Source organism: Phyllobates terribilis, unplaced genomic scaffold (genome assembly GCF_046119375.1).
Source record: "Phyllobates terribilis strain yellow unplaced genomic scaffold, ASM4611937v1 Scaffold_7__3_contigs__length_470593459, whole genome shotgun sequence".
Lineage (NCBI taxonomy): Eukaryota > Metazoa > Chordata > Amphibia > Anura > Dendrobatidae > Phyllobates > Phyllobates terribilis.
The window spans coordinates 164332915-164353845 of NW_027362767.1; positions in this window are offsets into that span (position 1 = coordinate 164332915).

Below are 20931 nucleotides of genomic sequence, written 5' to 3' on the forward strand. Positions count from 1 at the left end.
TAGAATATAACAGGAAGACTTCTACTGCATTGGTGTTACACAACACCACAGATACTCAACCAGATGCTAATCCCACCTCCAGTTCTACAGGTTCATATGACACAGCTGCCTTTTTTTGTATTATGATCAGGTAAAAGGGCTTCTGCCTACTGATAGTAGTGATGAGATTAGAATTTGACCCATGAATTGAATTGGCATCAAATGTATTCTTTGTGTATTGAATGTGTCTCATTATGTTATGAGGTCTTGAGGGACCTAGAACAAAAGAAATAAGATTCTTCAGGGGACCTATCTCATGGCGCAGCAGGGTTCTATGCTAAAGTGAGATTAGTGGCGTACACAATGGCTCTTTAGTCTGGCACTTTAGCATAGAACCCTGCTGCGCCATGAGATAGGTCCCCTGAAGAATCTTATTGAAGCATTGAAACGCGTCGGGTTGCATGAGAGGCATTAAAGGGAAAGTGCAGGGCCCACTATTGCAGTACTAGCTGTGGACTGCCCTTGTTAGGACAGGAGCAATGGGGAAGTAGGGCAGTACAGATCTTTTAGGGATATATAGGGGCAGAACCAGTTGCCATTTCCTGATCCCTGTCGCTGCTTTCCTGACATTTGCTCGGTTCTACTAGGAATATCCATGGCACCAGGCTGCTAGCAACTCAACATTGGGTGAGGACATTCCATTTCATTTAATTGTCTTGAGTTAAATATATCTAATTCACCATTGGGGTGATTTTTACTGTATCTATAGTGTGCACTTGTAACCTATAAGAGCAAAGCACACATACAGATCTAGACTCTGACACCTGCTCTTTACAGGTGCACTGTTTGTGTATTTGTACTGTCTATTTAAGGCTAGGTGCCACTTGTGAGTAGTGTTGAGCCACCCCCGTAGTGTTCGAGTTCGGTTCGGTTCGTCGAACACCCGTGTGTTCGCCGAACTGTTCGTCGAACTGTTCGTCGAACACCTTCGAACACCGTTAAAACCAATGGCAGGCAAACAAAAACACATAGAAACACATAGAAAACACCTTCAAAGGTGTCCAAAAGCTGACAAACTGCTCAGATGACACAACTAACACATGGAAAAGTGACAAGTACATATAGTCATGCGAAAAGAAAAGAGGTGGAGGAGTAAAAGGAGGGGGAGACACAGATATAGGCATGTCATGCCCTTCTAAAATCCAAAAAGTGAGAAGCCGAGACGGCCAGTCCGCTCCTGCCCGTGCCACCTCCGTGTCGCCGGGTTTGTGCCAGAGCCGCGGTGAACCCTGACGGCCAGCCCCCCTCTCCCAATACTGGTGCCTGTCCGCTGGTGGGTCGAGAGAGCCCCCCTGTGGTGGAGGCAGCTCTAAGCTTTTTAATTTAAATTGTCCCTCTAATTTGAATGAATACACTTTAAATCCATTTACAAGGATCTATTGGAGGGCAAGTCTCATGCCAGCAGCCGCGTAATTCCAGCTCCAGTAGCGTCCACTAAAGCTGCTGCAGTTAAAAAGCTTTTATAAGGATCGAGCACGGCTGTCCACCGCAAGGCATCCTAGTGCCAGTCCCAGCCCCTATGCCTTGGGGTGCCTCCTGATGCTCTTCACTAAGTATCCCGTGGTCCCGAAGCATTTCCTTTGAAAAAATTAAGTGTCCAAACTACAGGTGGTGTAGCTTGCTTAACAGCCGGGATAATCCGCTGACTAGCAGACACTGCTACTAGGCACAAAGTATTTCCTGGGCTAGATGCAGTTAAAAATTTGTAAGTAGATACTCTCGTTGGATGCTGAGAAAGCATTCCATAGAGTCTCCTGGCACGCCATATATGATTCTCTTAAAAAGCTTGGGGTAGGGGTCTAGGGGACCCTTTTATAGCCAAAATCACGGCCCTGTATCACAATACGTCACCTAGGCTGAAGATAAATGGAACTGTAGCACCGAGGGCTCGGTTGCTACAGACGTATTGCACCTCACCCAGAGGTGTGATATCTCACTCTCAGATAAGGATGGAGTGTGGATCAGGACCCGACACCTGCATGCATTACACCACATTGCCGTGGGGCAGGGCGACCAATATGCCTCTGAGATGGGCACGACAGTCCCTGTCCCTGGCTGGAGTGGGGGGAGGGAACACTGAGGAAGGGGAACCCTGCAGTGCAGGAGCAAGGAGGAAGCAGTTCCTGGGCGCATTGAGAAGGGAGTATAAAAGGTGGGCACCATCTTAGTTCAGTGCAGAGAAGTCTGAGCAGAAGTGGCAGGGAGCAGGGGCTCTGCATGAGCTCTGCTCCGGAGGCGGGCCTAGTAACAGAGGCCCAGGCCTGCAAGAGGGAGAAGGAAGGAAGAGGAGCGGAGAAGGCTCCAGGAACGAGGAATGAAGGGATCCCAGGGGTGCGGACGGGCGAGTCGCCACCGCACGCCCGAATCCACCTGCGTGGAGGGGTCAGGCCAAAGGGGGAGACCGGTCCCCGAACTAGTGGAGGCAGGAAACGACCCTCAGCTAGAAACCGGAGGCTCTGACATTTTATGTGGCGCAGCCCCTTGCTCCACCCGCTAGGAAGGCACCACATAGGGTCAGGGAAACTGGCGCCAAGTTTACCAAGAGGAGGCCCGAGGCAGCCGGACAGAAGTGTTGGTAAGAAAGGCCAGACAAAGGACACACAAAGGGGGTCCTGTGAAGTGCTCCAAAGTTATCTGGGAGTTGTCTGAGCCCCTCACCTGGTGAGCACAGTACGACGTGGGCAGCCGTTACCTGCAGACGTGGTCTGGATAATAAGAACTGTGAGTAAAGGCCCTGAACTGCATCACTGACTCCGTGTCGTTACTGCTGCTGCCCTGCACCATCACCCCCATCCTCCGCATACACTGCCCTGAGGCTATACTCCTCCCGTGGGGAGTTATGCTACGCTCTGCTGCACCCACAACACCAGCCTTAGCGGTCTGCCCTGTAGCGGCGGTTCACTCTGACCGCAATCCACGGGTGGCGTAGTCGGACATTTAAACATCAAAACCACATAAATAGTTCCGCCACTGGTTTGACCGCCCTGAGCCAAGGAACCGGATTGCCGCCACGAAGACTACAACCACCAGCATCCACCAAAAAGGGTCCGGCTCCGGGTGTCCCAAGGCCCAGGGGGTGCGTCAGAACATTTTCATCACCTTTCACAATCACCAATGGGACAAGGCAGGGATGTCCTCTGTCCCCTCTCTTATACATCCTAGTGACGGAGCACCTGCTCTCATCAATTCGCCATAACCCCAATATTAGGTGGATTGAGGTGGGAGGCACCGAGTACAAGTGCTCTCTATTTGCTGATGATGTCCTAGTATATATCACTCAATCACATATATCCATCCCTGCTGTTATGGCTGAAATAGATCACTTTGTTACATGGTAAAATTTTAAAATCAATGCAGCGAAGTCTGAGGCCCTCGATGTCTCCCTCCCTAAATCCATATAGGATTCCATCCAGTCCAACTTTCCCTTTGCCTGGCCCTCACAGGGTATCAAACACTTAGGAATTCCTATTCATAGAGACCTCTCCCATCTATGTTATCTTAATTTTGGGCCCTTTATTGAACAATTCCATACAGACCACGGTTGGCAAGTTAGAACTGTAAGATTCACTATGTGAACCACTGGTGTTTTGTGGAAAAGCACATGTACACCGCGTTCCAAATTATTATGCAAAAAGTGTTTAGGAGTGATAAGGGAAGAATTTGTTTGTTTGTCAGTTAAACTCATTGATGGTGATGTGTGTCAGGGCTCTTTATATCACTGTAAGCAATTGCAGACACCTGTGCTAATTAGTTTGGCAGGTGTGTCCAATGAAAGGCAAGACTACTTAAGAAGGCTCTCTCACATTATTAAGCAGCCTACATTTTCTGCCAAAATGGGAAAGAAAAAGGATGTGTCGGCTGCTGAGAAGCAACAAATTGTGGAGTGTTTAGGTCAAGGCATGACTACAATCAACATTGTGCGATGATCAGGATGAAGTGTCTTGGCAATAAAGAAGTATGTAGCTGATTCACAGTACACACGTGTGCGTGCTGATAAGGGCAAATTGAGGACTCTTTCCTACAGGCAATTAAGTCAGGTTGAAAGAGCAGCGGCAAAAAAGCCTTGTCATAGCAGCAGACAAGTTTTTGAAGCTGCTTGTGCCTCCAACGTCCCCCGAACAACAAGATGCAGGGTCCTTCAGAGGTTTGCAGCTGTGCATACGCCATCCTGTCGACCTCCTCTATCCACTTCACACAAGCAGAAACGGCTCCAGTGGGCCAAACATTACATGAAGACTGATTTCAAAACTGTTTTGTTCACGGATGAGTGCCGTGCAGCGCTCGATGGTCCAGATGAATGGAGTGGAGGATGGCTGGTTGATGGACACCCCACGCAAACACGGCTACAGCGCCAACAAGGAGGAGGTGGAGTAATATTTTGGGCTGGAATCATGGGGAGAGAGATTGTCGGCCCCTTTAGGATCCCTGAAGGCGCTAAAGATGAACTCCATAATGTATGTGGATTTTCTCAATCAGCACTTCCTGCCATGGTTCAAGAAGAAGAACCGTGTATTTCACAGCAAGATCATTTTTCTGCATGATAATGCACCATCTCATGCTGCACATAAAACATCTGCATCTCTGGCTGATATGGGCATAAAAGGGGACAAACTTATGGTGTGACCCCCATGCTCCCCTGACCTCTACCCCATTCAGAACCTTTGGAGCATCATTAAAAGGAGTGTCTATGATGGCGGGAGGCAGTTCACATCTAAGCAACAGCTCTGGGAGGGTATTCTGTCCTCATGCAAAACAATTGAAGCAGAAACCATCCAAAACCTGACAAATTCAATGGACGAGAGAGTTCAGAAGCTCCTTTCGAACAAGGGGTCCTATGTGAAAATGTAACATCACCTAGAATAAAGTTTTGAGTTGAAAACTGTTTGATTTCAGTTTCTAACAACCTGCTAATGCTTATAATTTCAAAAATGACCATTTTTTTGGTATTTATTAAAATGAAAAGGTTGATCGAAAAGTTTGGGGGATCTAAGAGTGTGGCAACCCAGTAGTCATGATTACTTCGAATTCTGACAATATGAGGGTCATGCTGCAGGTAGTGCAGCAAGAAGGCACTTATGTGTCTTGCGCATCTCGGAGCCCCAAAATTATTTTCCGGGCTAGATGCAGCTAAAAATTATTTTTAATTTTAAATCTGGTGAAGCTTTAGTATAGATGGCCTAATAGGATCAGTGCTGCACACTGCTACAAAGCCCAAATTATTTTCCAGTCAAGATACAGATAAACATGATTAGTAATTTGAAAGCTTAAAACGGTTGGTAGGGTGATTTTAACCAATCATCAAGCTTTTACTCTCCCCAGGATGACACAGGGGTAGAAAAGTCGTTTCGGATCCATGATTTGTTCATCTTTATGAACGTGAGTCTGTCTACATTATCAGTGGAGAGCCGCGTGCGCTTATCTGTCAGCACACCACCAGCAGCGCTGAACACACGTTCAGACAGAACGCTGGCTGCGGGGCATGACAAGATCTCCAAGGCGTAAGTGGCTATCTCCGGCCATTTATCCAGATTGGAAGCCCAAAAAGAGCAAGGGTCCAGTGACACAGTCGTGGCTTCAATGTTTACTTGGAGATACTCCTATACCATCGTCTCTAGGCGTTGACTATGTGTCAGACTTCTTGTCTCCTGTGGCCTTGCAAAGGATGGGCTAAAAAAGTGGTGAAATGATTCCGCAAAATTGATGTTACCAGCAGATACTGTGGTTCTGTTACGGTTTGAGTGCTGAACACTTGACGGTCCCACGGTTGGCAAGTTGGAACTGTGAGATTCACTACGTGCACCACTGGTATTTTGTGGAAAAGCACATGTAAGATTCTGCAACAGTCTCTGCTGATACTCCTGCATGCGTGCATCCCTTTCTATGGCAGGAATAATTTCTGCAAATTTACTTTTGTACCGGGGATCTAACAGTGTGGCAACCCAGTAGTCAGGATTATTTCTAATTCTCACAATTCGAGGGTCATGTTGCAGGTAGTGCAGCAAGAAGGCACTCATGTGTGTTGCGCATCCAGGAGCACCAAGTCCCTGTTGTGTTGGTGGCGAGGTAGCAATCATGCTTCCTTCCTCTGTCCTCTCCCCCCAACCTCGCACAACAGAAATGTGATCAAGGTCTCCCTCATCTGATGAGTCTTCCATCAGTTCGTCCTCCACTTATTCCTGGGCTCCTGCACCTTCCTCACTAGTTTGGCTGCTACCATGCGCCCTGGTAAAATCATCTCCCCCACCCTCACATGCCTGCCGCCTTGGTGCTGCCGACCGTCTGGACCTTGCAGATGTTAGCCCTTCCGCATACAACTCCTCCTCCTCTACTTCCTCCACCTCCTCTTGTGCCACCACCTGACTCCGAATTCTGTTTAACATGTGCTCCAGCATGTAAATCACCGGAATAGTCATGCTGATAATGGCATCGTCAGCACTAAACATCTTCGTCGCCATTTCAAAACTGTGCAGAAGGGTGCATAGGTCCCTGATCTGAGACCACTCCTCCAGCGTGATTTGCCCCACCTCTGAATCTCGTTGGCCCAGGCTATACGTCAGAACGTATTGCACCAGGGCTTGTCGGTGCTGCCACAGTCGCTGCAACATGTGCAGAGTTGAATTCCATCGGGTAGGCACATCGCATTTTAGCCGGTGAAGTGGCAGGCCCAACGACTTCTGTAGAGATGTAAGTCGCTGAGCTGCGGGATGCGAACGGCGGAAGTGAGCACACAGCGACCGTGCCCTCTGCAGAAGGCCATCTAGTCTGAGATAGTGGGCTAAAAATTGCTGGACAACCAGGTTCAACACGTGAGCCATACAAGGCACGTGTGTGACATTGCCCCGGCGAAGGGCCGCACCCAGGTTTGCAGCATTGTCGCACACGGCCTTCCCTGGTTTCTGGTCCAGTGGAGACAAACATTCATGAAATTGGTTCTCCAGAGCTGACCACAACTCCTCAGCTGTGTGACTCACATTTCCCAGACATTTCAATGTAAAAACCGCCTGATGACGTTGAGCCCTACTGCCAGCATAGTAAGGAGGTGTGCAGGATCCCTTCTGCGCAGTTAGAAAGCTTGTGGCATGACCAGACAGGCTTTGGGTGCAGGTGGAAGACCGAGAGGAGGTTGAGGAGGCAGAAGCAGTGGAGGAACTTTGACATAAAGAGGATTGACGCACAACTCGTGGGAACGGCAAGACTTGGACAGCAGCCCCTTGTCCTGCTGTCACCATAGTTACCCAGTGCCCAGTCAGCGACATGTAACGCCCCTGTCCATGCCTACTCGTCCAAGTGTCTGTGGTGAAATGCACCCTGTCACACACAGAGTTTCTCAAAGAAGCGGTGATGTTGTGTGCGACATGCTGGTGGAGCGCAGGCACACCTTTCTTTGAGAAGTAGTGCCGACTGGGCATCTGGTACTGGGGCACTGCGACGGACATAAGGTCTCGAAAATCCTCTGTGTCCACCAGGCGGAAAGGCAGCATTTCTGTAGCTAAGAGCTTGCAGATGGTGAAATTCAACCTCTTAGCTTTCTCATGGCTAGGAGGAAATGGTCTTTTACTTGTCCACATCTGAGGGACCGAGGGCTGGCTATTGTGCTTAGACGGGGTTGATAAGGGTGTCCCCGGAAAACTGCCGGTCTGTGAGGAAGATGCAGGCGGACATGTTAGGTTGCCTTGATCCAAAGGTGGTGCTATCGATGTCGGACAGCGCTCAAGACCAGCTGGTGTTACCACCTCCAAAGAAAATGATGACCTGCCAATCACGCTGGCTGTTGCGGGTAAAGAGGTGGCAGGTCTGCGCCCCAAAACAGGTGTGACTGCTGTCCCCCCAGTCACAGAGGATGAAGAGGCCGCGGATGCACAAGATATGGCAGACGGTGGTTGGCCCGGCCGGCTAGACCGCATTGTAGCACACTGAGCTTCCCACTGCAACTTATGCTTCATGTCCATGTGCCGGTTCATGCATGAAGTACTCAAACTATGTATTTTTTGGCCTCTACTTAGCTTTTGCTGACAAATGTTACAGATAACACGAGTTGGGTCATCTTTATCGATCTGAAAAAATGCCCAGGCTATGCAAGGCTTAGCACCCATGCGACCTCAAGAGCCACCACGACTTGTGGTGAGAGGCAGAGTTGTGTTTGAGGATGCAGTTGTTGACGTGCTTCCAGTACTACGTCTCTGTCCAGGAAGGCGCAACCTGACCTCGTCGTCACTAGCATCTTCCTCCACCTCCTCTGCTGACCTCATCTCTTGGCTGACTGTGGGTTGACAGTAAGTGGGATCTCCGACCTCATCATCATCACCCTGTGCGTTATCACACCCGTCGTCCTCAGAGCCAACCTGTTCCTGCCCTGACAAAAAACTAAAGTTGTCGCTCCAATCAGGTATTTGAGTCTTATCATCGTCTTCCTCATTGTCTCCACCAACAGGAGTTACAGTTTGGGAATGAGGGTCTACATTATGGTCAGAACCTTCTGCGTCTGGTCCTGGATTAGACTCATAAAGATTCTGGGCATCAGTGCAGATCATTTCCTCATCTGGATTCACAGAAGCGCTGGAGTCGACCTCTGATTCCCAGGCTATAGTATGAGTAAACAGCTCTGCAGACTCAACCATCTGTTCTACCTCATACTCAGACGGGCAGCTGGAGATTTGGGAGCTGTGAGGAAGCAAGTGCGATTTGGGTAACACCTTTGAGGACTGGAGTATTTGTGATGTTGAAGTTGATGTGGAGGAGAGCCCACTTAAAGGAGCACTTGATATCCGTTGAAGCACCTGCTGTTTTTGTGCCTCATCTGGAATTTGTAGCGATTGGCGTGGCCGTAAGAAAGGGATCTTATCACATTGTCCGCTAAAAGAAGTAGACATTTTAGTTTGGCTGGAAGATGGTCTTTCTTCTGCACCTACCCCACGGACACAACCTTTTTTCCCCTTCCCAACGCGCCTATTCCCCTTTCCACCAGCAGCAGGCCTTTTTCCACTCATTTTGGTGGTTAACTAATTCACAACTCTGGAGTTGTTTGCACAAAAAAACAATGGATGGTAACCGAGCAGAGCTGAGTGGCCAAACTGTGGTATTAGGCCAAAACTATTGGCTGGGTTAGATGCAGAAAAAAATTATTTTTAATTTGCAACCTGATGGAGGTCAGTATAGATGGACTAATAGACCAAGTCCCACACACCGCTAGAAGCCCAAATATTTTTTCAGAGCTAGATGCAGAAATTTTTTTTATTCAATTTGCAACCTGATGGAGGTCAGTATAGATGGACTAATAGACCAAGTCCCACACACTGCTAGAAGCCCAAATATTTTTTCAGAGCTAGATGCAGAAAAAAATTATTTTTAATTTGCAACCTGATGGAGGTCAGTATAGAAGGACTAATAGACCAAGTCCCACACACCGCTAGAAGCCCAAATATTTTTTCAGAGCTAGATGCAGAAAAAAAATATTTTTAATTTGCAACCTGATGGAGGTCAGTATAGATGGACTAATAGACCAAGTCCCACACACCGCTAGAAGCCCAAATATTTTTTCAGAGCTAGATGCAGAAAATTTTTTTATTCAATTTGCAACCTGATGGAGGTCAGTATAGATGGACTAATAGACCAAGTCCCACACACTGCTAGAAGCCCAAATATTTTTTCAGAGCTAGATGCAGAAAAAAATTATTTTTAATTTGAAACCTGATGGAGGTCAGTATAGATGGACTAATAGACCAAGTCCCACACACCGCTAGAAGCCCAAATATTTTTTCAGAGCTAGATGCAGAAAAAAATTATTTTTAATTTGCAACCTGATGGAGGTCAGTATATATGGACTAATAGACCAAGTCCCACACACCGCTAGAAGCCCAAATATTTTTTCAGAGCTAGATGCAGAAAAAAATTATATTCAATTTGCAACCTGCTGGAGGTCAGTATAGAAGGACTAATAGAACAAGTCCCACACACTGCTAGAAGCCCAAATATTTTTTCAGAGCTAAATGAAGAAAAAAAATATTTTTAATTTGCAACCTGATGGAGGTCAGTATAGATGGACTAATAGACCAAGTCCCACACACTGCTAGAAGCCCAAATATTTTTTCAGAGCTAGATGCAGAAAAAAATTATTTTTAATTTGCAACCTGATGGAGGTCAGTATAGATGGACTAATAGACCAAGTCCCACACACTGCTAGAAGCCCAAATATTTTTTCAGAGCTAGATGCAGAAAAAAATTATTTTTAATTTGCAACCTGATGGAGGTCAGTATAGATGGACTAATAGACCAAGTCCCACACACCGCTAGAAGCCCAAATATTTTTTCAGAGCTAGATGCAGAAAAAAATTATATTCAATTTGCAACCTGCTGGACGTCAGTATAGAAGGACTAATAGACCAAGTCCCACACACTGCTAGAAGCCCAAATATTTTTTCTGAGCTAGATGCAGAAAAAAATTATTTTTAATTTGCAACCTGATGGAGGTCAGTATAGATGGACTAATAGACCAAGTCCCACACACCGCTAGAAGCCCAAATATTTTTTCAGAGCTAGATGCAGAAAATTTTTTTATTCAATTTGCAACCTGATGGAGGTCAGTATAGATGGACTAATAGACCAAGTCCCACACACTGCTAGAAGCCCAAATATTTTTTCAGAGCTAGATGCAGAAAAAAATTATTTTTAATTTGCAACCTGATGGAGGTCAGTATAGATGGACTAATAGACCAAGTCCCACACACTGCTAGAAGCCCAAATATTTTTTCAGAGCTAGATGCAGAAAAAAATTATTTTTAATTTGCAACCTGATGGAGGTCAGTATAGATGGACTAATAGAACAAGTCCCACACACTGCTAGAAGCCCAAATATTTTTTCAGAGATAAATGAAGAAAAAAATTATTTTTAATTTACAACCTGATGGAGGTCAGTATAGATGGACTAATAGACCAAGTCCCACACACTGCTAGAAGCCCAAATATTTTTTCAGAGCTAGATGCAGAAAAAAATTATATTCAGTTTGCAACCTGATGGAGGTCAGTATAGATGGACTAATAGAATGATGCTATGCCCAAAAGATTTTACTTCACTAGGTGCAGTAAAAAAATTGGTATTCTATACACAGGTGGTATATCTTGCAACACAGATAGGCTACTCCACTGACTAACACACTCTGCAATAGGCCAAAAAGGATTAGCTTTGCTAGATTCAGCCAAATGCTGTGAAAAAAACTTGCACAGCACTGGCACAGACCTGCCTGGCAAAAACTGATAGGAACTGATGTAACCTAGTCCTGAAAAGGACTCCAATTACAATTAGTCTTTACTCCCACAATCTATCTATTTAAGAGCACAGACCTGCCTGATAAAAGTCGTAGGAAATGCTGTAACCTAGTCCTTAAAAGGACTGCAATCACAACTATTCCCTACTCCCAAGCTATCTGTATATTTGTGCGAAAATTGGCTTGAAATTAACAAGGTATAGCGCACACAGCAACAGCGGTGCCGTCTAACACGCAGCTGCAGCAGTGAGAAAATGGTGGCGACGGGGAAAATGGCTTGGTCTTATAGGGCAAGGACATGTGACATACACTGCCAATCACACATGCCCTTGCTTGTGTGAAAAAAAGCACTTCGCTCCGTGTGTGCGCTGCTGATAGGCTGACAGATTGCACCTCCCCACTGCAAATGCGGGAAAGAGAAAAAAAAATGGAGATCTTCATTGTTCCTGCAGAGATCCATCCCCTGCCCCTCCCCCCGCCCCGCTGTACACTCAAACTGCGTATTAACATTAATTTTCATCATTACTGAGAAAAAATCCAGTTATGATTTTGGTGCACGAACAGTTATCGAACATAACCTCGAACAGCCGAATTTTTCTCAAATTGTTCGTGTTCGCCGACCGGCTCGAACACCGCCCAAAACAGCTCGAAGTTGAGATTGGCGAACAGTTCGAGTAGAACAACGCTCATCTCTACTTGTGAGATGGATGGCTGACCATCTCTCATCTAACCTGGTTGAATCAGACACCTGCCTTTTGTTGTGATCGATAGTGCAGTTGTGTATCAATATGTGTGACCATACATCTTTCTGAGATACTCCTGTGATGGCTCACTTGCTTTTATGTGTTATTCATCAAGTGTTATCTGTTACTAGGACTACTATCTTAAACGATAGATTAAAAGTTATGATTTATTGATATACCCCTGCTGTTCTCTATCCCCAATTGGGTATTTATTGTAATAGTTAAAATTACTTTTGCTTCTCACTGATAGAGAAGTAACTTCAGCTTTAGTAACCACCGCCACATTTTCGCAGCTTCAGTGGCCGCCGCCACCACACTTCTTCTGAGCCCTCTGCCCACAACTTTGGTCACCGTTGCCACAGTCCCTGCTTCTGATACTGTCAGCTCTTTCCTCGAAATGAGACATCACCAGGGGGTGATGACAGAAGTGGGTGAGTGGCAGTAGTGCCACCCCATAGTTTTTATCACCACCCGCAAGTGAATCTTTATAAGAGGGCGGTGATAAAGCAGGATAAGGGTTACCCCCTGATGATGAGGCGTTTGAGGGTGGTGATAGAAGCTATGGGGTAGCACTTCTATCCCTCAACCTGCTCCTGTCATCACTCACTGATGATTCAAGGAAAGAGGTGACAGTGTCAGAGACAGGGACTGTGGTGGCGATAGAAGATGCAGGAGACAGGGACAGAAGTGTGGCGGCGGCCAAGTAAGCTAAGGGCATTGGGCATAGTAAAAGTGTGGCGGTGGACGATGAAACTAAGGTCACTTCTCCATCACACCCCCTGAAACTGGAGGTCATCAGGTGACAGTGATGACAGATGACCACAAGACTGTCATCAGAGGGAGCATTAAAAGCTGCGGGGATGTGATTGCAGGTCTAACCTCCTGTGATGTTTAGTTTAAGACTGCTCTCAAACGAAATGACAAAGGAAGGGAAGAATAAAAAGCACATTTACGTATTAGCAGAACAGGGAAAAATGTATACTAAAGCAAATTACAAAAGTAGTTAGAGCTTAAAGATAGATATCTATAGAGGGCATTATAGGTACTGAATATAATGCACACACATGGATCATGAACCCTCTGTGCCACGGGGCCAGACTTATCAAGGAGGGGGCATAGCTAAGCTGCTACCAGGTGTTCACTGGAGCTCCTGATGGTGGAGACAGACTGGGCTGCAGGTAGATGCCATGTACCACTCCCAGGCAGACCTCGGTAGTGCAGCTGACGATCCAAGGTTGTAGGGTTCGCTGGACTGGGAGACGTGACCGGAGTCACTGCCGAGCAGGATTCCAAGACCGATGGACTGTTAGGAAAATTTGGATCTTGAAGATAGGTTCTTGTGCACACACACAGTTATCAGGAAACATTTTTGGAGCTGGCCACACTAGGATTAGGGATTATAGATTCAGGACTGGCTGCACCAGGGCCAGTGGTTCGGATTCAGGTACCGTCAACGCGGTTTCAGGATTAGGATATGGGTACCGCCAAAGTGGCCACAGGACAAAAAACACACTATACTATACTTATGGAACTACACAGGAAAGGGAATAAATATAACAAGGATGGGGTACCTGGCACCATACAGTTGCACACACCAACACCACTAATATTAAACTATAGGGGTTGCTCAGGCACTTCCATATTAGTGAGTGTGCCTTTTATACAAGATGCCTCCCAGCAATTGGCTGAGAGTCATCTTGCAGGCACTTTTTGCTAAATGCCTCCCAGCTGTTGGCTGGTGGCAGTTTACTATGTGCGCAGAACACAATGCGGTGTGCACAGGAGAAGGAAGAGTATCGCGAGGACTCTGCTGTGGCAGAGGTGGTGAGTATGACGGCGCCCCTGCATGGAGGGAAAAGGGGAACCAAGTGGAGGGTCATGGACGTTACACATACCCAAGGCTTTGGAGTCTCTCCGGCTTCTCAGTACAAGAACGGGTATGATGTTCCGCGCTACCACAATAGTAGCACAATGTGATGTTCCATGCTACCGCAATAGTAGCACAGTCCACAGTCCCTTGGCACAAAGTTATTCCTGCTGCTGCTCAGCCAGCTTCGCACACTTGCATAGGTTTAGACTAGACCGCTGTCACCGAAGACTGGGGAACGAGCAGTCTCTGGAAGGCCGGAGCCAGACGCGATGGTTTCCTAGCAAGCCTCACCTCTCTGGACCATTCCTGGAACTTGAGATCTATGCGGATTGCCACAGAAATCAGAATGTCTAAGGTAGCAGGGATGTCTCGACCACCTAGATTGTCCTTGATCCTTCCGGACAATCCCATCCATAAGCGACTACAAGAGCCTAGTCATTCCATACTAGTTCAGAAGACAGGGTGCTGAACTGGACAGCATACTGGTCCCCAGACAGACCACCCTGACACGTTCATAAGGGAAAATGCGGCAAATGACATATTGCCCGGCTTATCAAAGACTTTTTGGATGGCCACCAGGAAGGCCTGCAGACCCAAGGTCACAGGGTTCCCTTTCTCCCACAAAGGGTTGAGCCACACTAGGGCCTCTTCTATTAGATGGGACATCGGGAATCCCACTTTAGCCCTATTAGAGGGAAACTGATGGGCCAACATGTAATAGTGCAGAGTGCATGGATTCAGGGAGCTATGGCATTGATTAGGATCCCGTTCATAGCGTGGTGGAAGAGACAGATATAGATTAGTTCCAGGTACATAAAATGCAGGCTTAGTATTCACTGCCGAGGTTGCTGCAACTTGAACTGGTGTGGAAGAAGCAGTCATGGGCAGGGTATCCAACCGAGTATTCACAGTCCACAGATAGGACAAAATTGTTTCCTGCTGATCTCACTGACAGTTCAATTCTTGGTATAACTCCAAGGCCACAGGGTTCTTGGGATCAGCGAGGTCCATGCCCTGATCAAACTGTAACACACGCATGTTGCTTTCATGGATCATGGACCCACTGTGCAATGGGCCTGGGCTTACCTAGGAGGGGTGTAGCTAAATGGCTACCTGGTTTTCACTGGATCTCCTAATGGTAAAGTCTGGCTAGAACTGCAGCTAGCCGCCAGGTACCACTCTTATTGAGTACCCTGTTCCGCAGCTGCTGACCCAAGGGTCTGGTTCGCTGACATGGACATGGAGTCACAAGCAGGACAGGATTTGGATGCTGTACTGATAGCATGGGTTTGGGGTCTTTGAGCAGGATGGACACAGACTCTGAGTTACTGACAGAACCGGTTTCGGATGCTGTTCACACAGCGCCGCTTCTTGGTCTCCAGCCAGGACGGGACTCGGACACTGGGACAAGCTCTGTCTGTACAGATAAAGGAATGGTAATCAGAAGACACTGGTGCATGTTCTAGTATCTGAACAGTATCTGCCCAGAGACAACTGATCCCACACTTGGACACTCCGAAGAGCTGTTCACTTATCCATTTATAGATTTGGGCCACTCGCCCTGTCCACTTGAAGAGGGGCAAGAGGAGATCGCATTTAGCGATGCCCAAATATTTGAGCAGCCATGGTCACACGATGGCGACGGTGGGAAAGTGTCACAAGAGGTGGATGATGATGAGACACAATTGCCAGAAAGTCAGGAGGAGGACCAGGGTGTGAAAGTGGAAGACGAGGTGATGGATGATATAGTAACTGACCCAACCTGGCTGGAGGACATGCAAAGTGAGGACAGCAGCACACAGGAGGAGGGAGGCAGAGCACCCCAACAGGCAGGAAGAAGCATTTTGGTGGCTGCAGACAGAAGGCAGGCAACCGTTCCCCGCAACACCAACACGAAGGAAGTTGCCAGTACAACTGTTAGGTCTTCCCGAGTCTGGTTGTTTTTTAAAGACTCTGCCGATAACCCCAAAAAGGCAATTTGCACCACCTGCCAGGCCAGCATCAGCATGATCAGGCACATGGCAGCAAAGCACCCGACTTTGTGGGCGAAACCCCAGGATCCAGGAACAGTGTCTGCAGGTGGCACCACTGCTTCTTCAGCTGTTGTGCATGCAAGCCAATCCCCTGTCCATGGTGCATGCGAAGATACCTCCTGCCCTGCACCTGTTGTTGCACACTCTCAAGTAGCAGCATCAGGAAGCACGTCCACGTCCTTGTCCCAGCGCAGCATTCAGTTGTCCATACGCCAGTCCTTGAAGCGCAAGCGCAAATACGCAGCCAAGGCCCACAGGCCACACTACTAGATTCTCACATTTCACGACTGCTTGCGCTTGAAATGTTGCCTTTCAGGCTCGTGGAGACAAAAGTATTCCGCAACCTGATGGCGGCAGTACTCACTCCCCAGCCGCCACTATTTTTCCCGGTATGCCATCCCCGCATTACACAAGCACGTGTCCCAAAACATTAGCCGTGCCCTCAACAACACAGTTACCGGGAAAGTCCACCCAACCACGGACACGTGAACAAGTGCTTGTGGGCAGGGACGGTACATCTCGCTGACGGCACACTCGGTTAACATAGTGGAAGCCGGGACCCAGTCGGACCTTGGGCCCTAGGTCAATCAGTCTACAGCTCCTGCACCTCATCCTCCTCAGCCTCCCCCTCCTCTTCAGCCTCCATCTCTGAAATAACCACATCAGTCAGAAGCTCGAAGCACTGCAGCATTGCCTCGGCCAAGCGGCAATAGGCTACGCTGAATCTAATATGCTTATGTGACAAACCGCACAATGCTGAAGAGTTGTGGACAACTCTGAAAGAGCAGGCAGATCTGTGGCTTACACCGCTGAACCTTCATCCAGGCATGGTCGTGTGTGACAATGGCCAGAACCTGGTGGCGGCTCTGAGGCGAGGCAAGCTCACACACCTACCATGCCTGGCCCATGTGCTTAACCTCTTGGTTCAGCGGTTTCTCAAATCCTACCCAGAGCTGCCGGATCTGCTTGTTAAAGGACGTGTGTGCCAATTTTAGAGTGTCACCTACAGCTTCCGCAGCCCTTGCAGTGTTTCAGCCGTGTTTGCAGCTTCCGGCTCAAAGACTGGTGTGTAATATCCCCATGCATTGGAACTTTACACTGCAGATGTTGGGAAGTATTTGTGAGCAGAAGAGGGCAGTTGTTGAGTACCAGCATCAACAAGGCCGTCGGTATTCAGTTCAGACTCCACACATAAGACCTTAGGAGTGGACATGGATGTTTGACATATGTACCATCCCCCAAAACTTTGAAGACTCCACCAAGATGGTGAGTGGCGATGACGCCATAATTAGCATCACCATCCCATTTCTCTGTCTTCTGAAATGCTGTCTGCTCACAATCAAAGAGGATGCATTGCAGCAGAGCACAATGAGATGGAGCAAGGAACCATACAGGGTGATTACACACAGCCCAGCCTCATCTCATCCCAACATGGATTGGGTGACAATGAGTAAGAGGAGGAGGAGGAAGGACAGGAGCTAGGTCCATACGCTGTAGACGGTACTACCTACACAACTGTCATACCGTCTGTTCAGTGTGGATGGCCAGAGGACAGAGAGGAGGAGGAGAGCATAGTCAGTCATTCTCTTGGTGAGGACACGAAAGTCTTGCCTGTTAGCATTCTGACACATATGGCTGAGTTTATGTTACGCTGCCTTTCCCATGACCCTCACGTTCTCAAAATTTTGTGTGACAGTCATTACTGGTTGATGACACTTCTAGACCCACTCTACAAGGAGAACTTTATATCTCTTATTCCTGAGGCAGAAAGGTCTACAAAAATGGGGCAGTACCAGAAGGTCTTGTTGCGGAACTATTTAAAAAATTCCCATCTGCAAACGCTGGCGGCAGAGGTCACAGTTCGTTGGACAACCAAGGAGTACTGGCGAAAGAGACACAACTTCAATCCAGCAGAGGCAGGGGAACACTGTCAAAGTTCTGGGAGAATTTTCTCAGCCCCTCCCATCGCACAGGCCCTGAGGTGCGGTAGAATCTCACAAGGAGTGAAAAGTTTGGGAAGATGCTTGAGGGAGTACCTTGCCCACCGTAACAACGTCCTCCGTGATTCCTTTGTGCCTTATAATTATTTGGTATCCAAGCTGGATACGTGGAATGAACTGGCTCTCTACGCCTTGCAGGTCCTAGCCTGCCCTACCGCCAGTGTTTTATCAGAGCGGGTTTTTAGTGCCGCTGGTGGAATTATAACTGATAAGCGCATCCGCCTGTTAACTGAAAATGCTGACAGGCTGACTCTTATAAAAATGAACAAGGGCTGGATTGGGCCAGACTTCTCAACACCACGGATTGATAGCAGCGTAACATAAACTCAAATCCAGTGTCTTCTTTTGGGAGGTGCATTCCCATGCACCTCTTCACACTCACAAGTGGGTATACGCTTCCTGATTTTGGCTATTTGCGCTTGTCCTCCTCCTTCTCCTCACCTCATCCTCCACCACCATATCACCAGGGTGACTGTGGTCCGTGATGCAACACCCACATAATTTTTTTAAAGGGTGTTTATGATGCCCGTAAAAAAAAATTTTATACAGTATGTTCATGTATACCCCCCAGGGGTAAATGTTTGTCAGCCCATACATTTAGTGCATGGGCATTACAAGTATAGGAAACCCACTCCTTTCTAATGGGAACATTTTTTATGAGGCCCTCCTCCATGTCTCTTCCGAGGGGCAGCCCTTTCATTCACTGCATAGGAAACACAATGGGAGACCCACTTCCTAATAATGGGAACATTTTTTTTCAGGAGGCCCTCTACGTCTCTTCCAAGGGGCATTGGAGTGCCTTAAAATTTTTGGCAACCCTTGCATTCTCTGCATAGGCAAACATAACGGGAGACCCACTTCCTAATAATGAGAACATTGTTTTCAGGAGGCCTTCCGACCTCCACATCTCTTCCAAGGGCATTGGAGTGACTTCAAATTTTTGGCAACCCTTGCATTCACTGCATAAGCAAACACAATGGCAGACCTACTTCCTAATAATGGGAACATTGTTTTCAGGAGGCCCTCCTCTAAGTCTCTTCAAAGGGGTATTGGGTTGCGTCCAAATTTTGGCCAGCCCTGCCACTCCCTGCATATGCAATAAGGGTATAGGAGACCCACTCTTTAGTAATGGGAACAATAAAATATAGCCGACTGATGGCTCTCTAAGAATAATGATGGCCGACTGCTGGCCCTTTAAGAATAGTAAGGGCCGCCTGATGGCACTATAAAAATAGGCTTTTTGACTTTCAGAGTCCCTCCTTCATGAATGAAACACGATGTGTCTGATAATATCTCACACGCCACATGGCCAGATAAAGGTGTAAAATGTTAAAATGACATTTCCTGGTGAATGCATTTGTTACGGTTGAAAGCAATACAAAAGTGCAAAAACGCATCAAAAACGCTAAGTGTGAACATAGCCCAAGGTATGGAGGAGTATTTTTGTTTTTGGTTATTTATTTTGCTTTATATACAAGTCATTACCCTGGAAAGGATGTTCCTTAACATATTTCCCAAGAAAATCCATTTTGGTTTAGTTTTTGTATGTTTTATTGTGAGTCCTTAAAAGTGGCGTAATACTCTGACAACGTTGATGACAGAAGTGACCTGGGAGTCAGAAATGCTTCCAGGGGTCATCCTCATGCTGTTTCCATGTCATTTAGCCACTGTTCCCATTGATTGGGCAATTCTTAGGCCCTCGGCAGACCGCCGGGGGGAGCCACCTGAAAAATACTCGCGTTTCCCATAGACTTACATTGGGCTCGTTGCCTCGGTCGAGCAACCTAGTATTCCAATGTGCTCGACCTGAGCATCGAGCACCCGAGCATTCTAGTGCTCGCCCATCACTAGGAACAAGCAATCAGATTATCGCTGTTTTAAGTCCCCTAAGGGGACTTTTTAATTCGTTAAATAGTAAAAAAAAGTTTTTAAAAATATAAAAAAATAAAAAAGTTTAAATCACCCCGTTTTTGCTGCACTAAAAATAAAACAACAATAGAAAAAAATACACATACTAGGTATCGCCGCATTCAAAAAATTCTGATCTATCAAAATATAAAATAAATTAATCTGATATGTAAATGGCAAAATGAGAATAAAAATCGAAAAGCCAAAATTTCCTTTTTTTTGACCGCCCCAACAATGCATTAAAATCCAATAACAAGCAATTAAAACATTGTATCTACCCCAATATGCACAGGGCGCAAAAAATAAGCCCTCACACAGTCCCATATCCCGAAAATTAAAAATTCTGCGATTCTCAGAAATTGGCGACTAAAGCAACATTTTTTTTTTAGAAATTTCAGAATTTTATTTCACCACTTTAATAAAAAATGATGCATGTTTGGAATATGCATACTCACACTGACCTGGGCAATCATACTGCCAGGTAAGCTTTACCATATAGTGAACATGGTAAATAAGAAAAACAAGAAACAATTGAGGAATTGCGCTTTTTTTGCAATTTCAATGCATTTTTGGTATTTTTTCCCACTTTCCAGTGAATCACATGATAAACTGAATGAAGTCATTCAAAAGTACAACTTGACCCACAAAAAAACAATCCCTCATATGGCTACAGTGGCATGTAAAAGTTTGGGCACTCCTGGTCAAAATTACTGTCATTGTGAACAGTTAAGCAAGTTGAAGATGAAACGATCTCTAAAAGGCCTAAATTTTAAGATATCACATTTCCTTTGCATTTTAGGCAAAAAAATATATATATTTTTTACATTTTAAAAATTACAACAATGAAAATAGGCCAGTGGAAAGTTTAGGCACCTTTGGAGATTTGTGTGCTCAGATAACTTTGACCAAGGTTTCAGAACTTATATAGCCTCTTAGGGTTATGGCTTGTTCACCATCATCGTTAGGAAATCCAGGTGATGTACATTTCACAACTTTATTAAAACACAGCCTCCTCTAACCTTGTGCCAGAAAACAGCAGACATGGGTTCTTCTAAGCAGCTGCCTAGCACTCTGAAA